Here is a 6,931-nt window from a genome sequence, read left to right on the forward strand (position 1 = left end):
GGTTAGGGGTGCCGAATATTCCCTGGGCTATAGAGAGGCAAGCTTGGAGTGTGTTGGGTTTGTTACCCCTTCCCCCTTTCCATCAGTGGTGCTTCCACGGAGGATCTACTGATTGCTCCTCGGTGAAGTCCTACAGCTTGAAGATGATTGAAGATTGCGGTCCGCTAGTTTTCACTAGCGAGGAAGATGCAGAAGATTGGATATGCGATCTAGATTTGTATATGATGTCACTACAGATGATGACCAATGAAGCAAAGCTTAGAGGTTTGTCACAAGTGATGTAGGGCAAAGCTCAACAATTTGAAGGTTGCCGATAGGCAGTCATGGTCGAGGGTTCGAGCCTGTTTTGTCTGAGATTTCAAGACAGAAGTATCAAAGACTAAATTGGATGGAAGATTCGACCAAGAGGTATGCATGAAGTCAATTCTTGATAAAGAAGTCTCCTATGATGAAGCTTTAAAAGGCTTCGCTAGTAGCAAGTATGAATGTGATGATGAAGATGCTTGGAGTGATTCAAGCTCCAGTTATGTGGAGGATTTTGAGGCTTATGACAAAGATTGGAAAGTCATGCTTGACTTCGCCTACCATGCAGAAGTGCAAGACATTGAAGACCTAGTAAACAAAAGCGATCTACTATCTACATCAAGTTTGAGTGAAGGTGAAGTAGAGGTATGCCAAGATGATTTATCTATGCAAGGGGTGGGGCAACTTTTCCTTGACCAGCATGTCGAGGTGCACTATAGGGTTCCAGAGTTGGTGTGTAGCCGTAAAGAGTGTTGGAGCTATATATGGCTCACTCTACTCAACTTGGTCTCACCTATATATTTGTATCTTGTCCTCAATATGAATCAGTCCTTGGGAGCGTATATGGTGTGTCTCTTGTCTCGTCTCTCTCTTTCTCTCTAAATCTCAACATGGTATCAGAGCGGTAACGATTACGCACCGATTCAATTCATGGTGACAAAACAGTGTGTGTATGCGATTCGCATGTAAGATTCAAAATTGCTACAAATTTTATTTTTGAGCGTTGATTCTTGTTAACTGTGGTTGTTTTTGGTTAAAAAGAAAATGATTAGTGTTTTGTGTGGTGTTTATTGCTAATCAATCTAATCGTTGATTACGTTTTCTTGTTGATGACACCCTGAAATTTATCTCAATTTTTCGGATGTTCTGCTCAAAATTTGGAGAAACGGGAAAAGCGCAATGGCAATTTTCATCCAAAACTTGTTGGTCTCCTTGAGCTCTTCTATTTGAGTTCTATGTTTGCGTCAATCGGAGTTTGCAGCAAAAAGTTATGCTATTTTTACTGCAATTGAGGTTGACGCAACTTTCTTCGTCCTACTTCTTCGTGAAGTGTCCGAGATCGTTTTTCTTATTTTGGCGTTAACTTTTTCGAGAAGATTTAGCTTTTTGCTATTCGTATTGTGGCCTTCAATCTTGCGTCTCATGCCACTCTATTTTGAGGACTCTTTTATTATTAACGTCTTCTTTACCCTGCCTTTTTGGGTGATGTCTCTCACATCTTTGGACGTTCCTTGAGCATCCTTCTTACGTTTATTGTTGAGAGAATGCAGTCCTCATATCTCTCTCATTCTCAATTGCGGCCTTCACCATATATGGTGTGTAGATTCTGTGATCTTATCTTATACGTCTTCTCGCAACAAGATATGGCTATGAATATTCTCGTCAATGGCTTTCCTTCTGGCCAGCGTTCAGTTCCTCCTTCCAAGGTCAAGGATTCCATGCTGGAAAGCAAAGATGTTGTTAATTCTTGAAGGCGATGAACTCTTCGATGTTGTTCTTGGAAATCGTGTTTGTCTGCCTCAGCATGTTGATACGGATAATGATAACGTGCTTATCACTGAAGGACCTATATTTGAAGATTGGAATGTTGCCTATACGGATTGGCAACGACGTGATAAAGCAGCTCGTTGGTATATTCTTTCTGCTCTTACTGATTCCCTTTTGCTTGATATGTATGAACTGCCTACTTCCCACGACGTATGGAAGTACCTTATTACAAACTTTCAGAAGAAATCTGTTACAGAAATACTTTATTTGAGAGGGTTGCTTAACAAGTTACAATATGAAGTTGGTACTGCCATGATGGGACATATTTTCAAATCTATTATTAATCAACTTGCCGCGTCTGGTGATCCTATTCCACAAAAGCAACAGATTACACTTCTCCTTGATACGGTGAAGGACTCTTCTTATGATAATATTGTTACTATTCTCTCTAATAAAGATGGTCTTGATTTCGACCAAGCCTGCATGTCTTTAATTGAATACTCTCAACGTCAAGAACGTCGTAATGCTGGTCACGATACAACTATGATTTCACAAGAGGAGACTGAGTCACAACAGATAGAACGTGCTTTATATGCTCGAAGGCGTCCATTTCAACGAGGAAACCGCAGAGGTGGCCGTCGCGGTAATATTTTCTCTCGTCTCAAATTTCCTAATAAGCAATGTTTTTACTGCAACAGAAATGGCCATACTGAAGATGATTGTTGGGCACGTCAATATGATGAAGAACACAATATTACCACAAAACAACCACGTTTATCTAGAGACTCTTCTTCTTCTTCTTGTGAATATTGTGGACGATCTGATCATCCCACTCATATGTGCTATAAGCGTCGATTCAAAACAGATCGGAATAGAGCATATGCTACTGAACATCGAAACAACATTATACCAGAAACAAGCTGTCCTATGTTCAGTTGCTCCAGACAGAATACTTCATGTACGTGATGGATCACTTTTTATTGTCAATTCTAGTGCTACAGGAAATATGACATATCAGTCTAAGTGGCTCCATAACTATCATCCACTACCATTTCAACGTGTTGTTTATCTTTCTGATGACACTACTTGTCAAGTAAAGGGTATTGGAGACTTATATCTTGGTACATTATCTTCTTCCACTCGATTTTGCGAGGAGTATTACATGTACCAGATCTTCAACGTAATCTTGTTTCAGTTTCTAGACTTGTTGATCTTGTTCTGTTTGTTGGATTTGATCATACCAAATGCCGAATTGAGAAAGATGGAGAGACTATAGCCACTGCTCCTCGAAACGGTAATTTGTTTGAACTCTCTCTCAACGATGCAGTAGAAAATGTTGTCACTGCTCTAGGTGATCATGATTGGAAAGTATGGCATCACCGTTTTGTTCATGATGATTTCTCAAAACTCCTTGATCTTCAACGTCGTGATCTTGTTCATGGCATGGATCTTAAAGCCCATCCTATATGGAAATTTGTGAATTTTGTGCTCTTGGGAAATACAATTGTAAACCCTTTCCTCTTTCAAATACAACTCATTCTCATGACATATTGGATCTTGTTCATACTGATATATGTGGACCTCTACCTTCTTCGAGATCACAATATCGCTACTTCATTACTTTCATTGATGATTTCTCAAGGTATACGACTGTATTTCTACTTAGAAAAAAATCTGAAGCCTTATCTGTTTTCAAACAATTCCACAAGGCTGTGGAACTTCAAACTGGTCGTCGCCTTAAGAAGCTTCGTAGTGACAATGGAGGCGAATATGTTTCTTAAGAGTTTGTGAGTTACTGTGCTGACAGTGGAATTCATTATGAACACACTATTCTATATTTGCCTCAACAGAACGGCGTTGCTGAACGAAAGAATCGCACTATTCTCAATGTTGTAAGATGTATGCTGATTCATTCTGGCTTGTCTCGTGTTTTCTGGGCTGAAGCTACTTTGACAACAGTATTTATTCAGAATCATCTTCCTACTACTGCACCCTATGGTAAGATACCCATCACAGCATGGAGAGGTGACATTCCTTCTGTATCTCATTTGCGAACCTTTGGATGTATTGCTTATATTCATGTTCCCAAAGAAACATGAACAAAGCTTGATTCTCTTGGTCTTAAAGTTATTTTTATTGGATATTCTGACACTTCCAAAGGCTACAAATTATATGACCCTTCCTCCAATAAAGTAAGTGTGAATTGTGATGCTACTTTTAACGAACAGCTTATGGGAGGCTCATGGTCCATGGATGATTCTGATGATACTAAATCATTGCTTCAGGATTTTCTATTTCTTTCAGAAGATGAAACTCTTCCTATAGAGCAAATTTCCTCTTCACAACCATCTATTCCGAATGTTGCCTCATGGCTCATGTCATGTTTATGATGACGATATTGTTGATAATGCTTTTTCTACTTCTGAAGATCCCGTTACTTATGATGAAGCTATCTCTTCACCACAAAAGGATCAGTGGCAAGAGGCTATGGAAGCAGAGTATGATTCTCTTATCTCTAAAGGTACATGGATACTAACTGAATTACCTCCTGGTTGTACAACTATTAAATGTAAGTGGGTGTATAAGACAAAAGTAAAAGCAGATGTATCTTTTGACAAGTTCAAGGTGCGTTTAGTTGCAAAAGGTTACTCCCAAGTAGCTGATCAGGAGACTTTTTCACCAGTTGTTCGCATTACAAGTGTTCGAGTTTTATTGGCATTTGTTGTTCAATTTGATTTAGAAGCTCATCCAATGGATGTGCGAACTGCTTTTCTTAATGGTGACTTGGAAGAGGAAATTTATATGGAACAACCAGAAGGGTTTGTTATTCCAGGTAAAGAAGACCTTGTTGCTCAACTCCATAAGGCACTATATGGTCTCAAACAAGCTTCGCGAGCCTGGTATACAAAATTTGATCTTTTTCTCACCTCTAAAGGATTCATCTCTTGCTCTTCAAACCCAACTTATACATAAAACGCCAAGGTAGCAGTTTTGTGATTCTTGCTCTTTATGTGGATGATACCATCCTTTTTCCAATGATTTGGGATTTCTTCAGCAAGTGAAAAATTTATTGTCTTCTGCATTTGATATGGTGGATCTTGGAGATATTCACTTGTGTCTTGGCATTCAAATCCAACGGAACCGTACAAAAGGTATTTTATTCCTTCGACAGTCAAAGTTTATTGCAGATACTATTCAAAAATTTGGTATGGAATCTGCACATTCAGCCAACACACCTTGTCTTGCGAGCTCTACGAAGAACACTTCTGACAATGGTGGTCAACTTGTCACAAATCAACCTTATGCTTACTTGATTGGATGTCTTCAGTTTGTTGGCCTGAACACTCGTCCTGATATTCTGTTTGCTGCTAATTATCTTGGACAACATCTTGCATGTACTTCTCTTAAGCATTGGTCTGCTGCAAAGCGTGTATTGAAATACTTGAAAGGCACTATAGATTTTGGTTTAGTCTATCGACGACAACTCACATCGAATTATATGCAATCTCTTTCTCTTTTGGGTTACACAGATGCAGACTGGGCAAGCTCACATTTATCTATGCGATCTACTAGTGAAAATTACTTCTTTATAAATGGTTGTCTTGTTTCTTGGACCAGCAAGAAACAACGTTGTGTTGCAGTTTCTACGACTGAGTCAGAATATGTTGCGGCATCACTTGCAGCTCATGAGTTGATTTGGATTCGACAAATGCTGGTTGATATTGGTCACTCTCCTCTTTCTAGCACACCCTTGCGGTGTGACAACCAAAGTGCTATTAGTCTTGCAAAAGACTATGTTCAACATAATAAGTCAAAGCACATTGTTGTCCATTATCATTATGTCAGGTACGAAGTACGCAAAGGAACCATTATGGTTGAACACTGTCCAAGTGACTAGATGATTGCAGACATTTTGACCAAAGGCCTCAACGAGTCACATTTCATCCTCTAGCGCTCGGAGCTTGGAGTTGCTTCGGCTCACTCTTTCTAGATTAGCTTCTTTGCTATTGTAATAGCTTTGTACATATGACATTGTAATCTTTTAGGTAACATGCACTATGCACACTCCAGATTTTCACATTGTGATCTCTAAGTCACTTGAATATTTGTACATAGATGCACAATTCACTTTCACATCATCACCGCTGGTTCATATTTTCACGTTGTATAGGGGCTTGGGTTTTTCCCTTGAACTCCCCAAGGGTTTTTTCATCCAAAGCTAGAGACCTTTGTTTGAGTGGGGGTGTTGGAGCTATATATGGCTCACTCTACTCAACTTGTTCTCACCTATATATTTGTATCTTGTCCTCAATATGAATCGGTCCTTGGGAGCGTATATGGTGTGTCTCTTGTCTCGTCTCTCTCTTTCTCTCTACATCTCAACAGAGAGATAGCTGCGACAATTGACGTTGTGGAGACAGGTATATGTGCAGCTTGTGAGAGCGGGATCACATGCAAAGAGGAGGGTACTATCAACCTTGTAGGTGATGAAGTGTGGGATCAATTTTTGTCTTTCTTGTCCAGTGATGTGGTGATCGAGTAGGTGTTTGAATAGCAGGTAGCTAAGGCTGATGGTCAAGAGTTGATGGTCAAGCAATCTAGCTCGCTCTCGTGTGAAGTGCACGTTGAAGGGGTAGTAGCCCATGCTCTAGTGGCTAACGAGCGAGTAGGGGCAAAAAACAAGGTGTTGAAGGTATGTGCTACGCTCCTGATGAAGGTGTTATTGCAGGTAGCTTTCTACGAAGCTCTCCACCGTTTGCAAAGCTCTGTGCATGTAGGATCTGTTATGGAGAGCCCTCTAGCAAAGGGATAAATGATTGCATGTGATGCAATTGCTTCAAGTGTGGGTGTATACACTCATTTGGTTATGAAGTTGGTGTATGGATACAGATTGTTGAAGATCGATGCTATGCCACACTGCATGAGAGGCTTGTTTTTGGGTTTACAGGCACAAAAAAAATGTTTGTTATGCATGTAATGCAGACAGATGGCTATGCTCAATGCCATGTATTTGATCTTGGCGGAGTTTGCGTCATAGTTGGGAGAGCCTATGGCTTTCCATTTGAACCGGGGGGATTCTACAACTGATCAAATCTCTCTCTATCTATCTACTGCTTATGTACATACTAAGTATCCCAAA

At 40.0% G+C, this 6,931-nt stretch overlaps 1 pseudogene; it reads left to right on the forward strand.

Annotated features, from left to right (window-relative positions):
- The first annotated feature begins 481 nt into the window (after positions 1-481).
- LOC147462663 (uncharacterized) lies at positions 482-6,879 on the forward strand (annotated as a pseudogene).
- Positions 6,880-6,931: the final 52 nt, after the last annotated feature.

This window comes from Adiantum capillus-veneris, chromosome 2 (assembly GCF_014529385.1).
Source record: "Adiantum capillus-veneris isolate H3 chromosome 2, ASM1452938v2, whole genome shotgun sequence".
NCBI lineage: Eukaryota > Viridiplantae > Streptophyta > Polypodiopsida > Polypodiales > Pteridaceae > Adiantum > Adiantum capillus-veneris.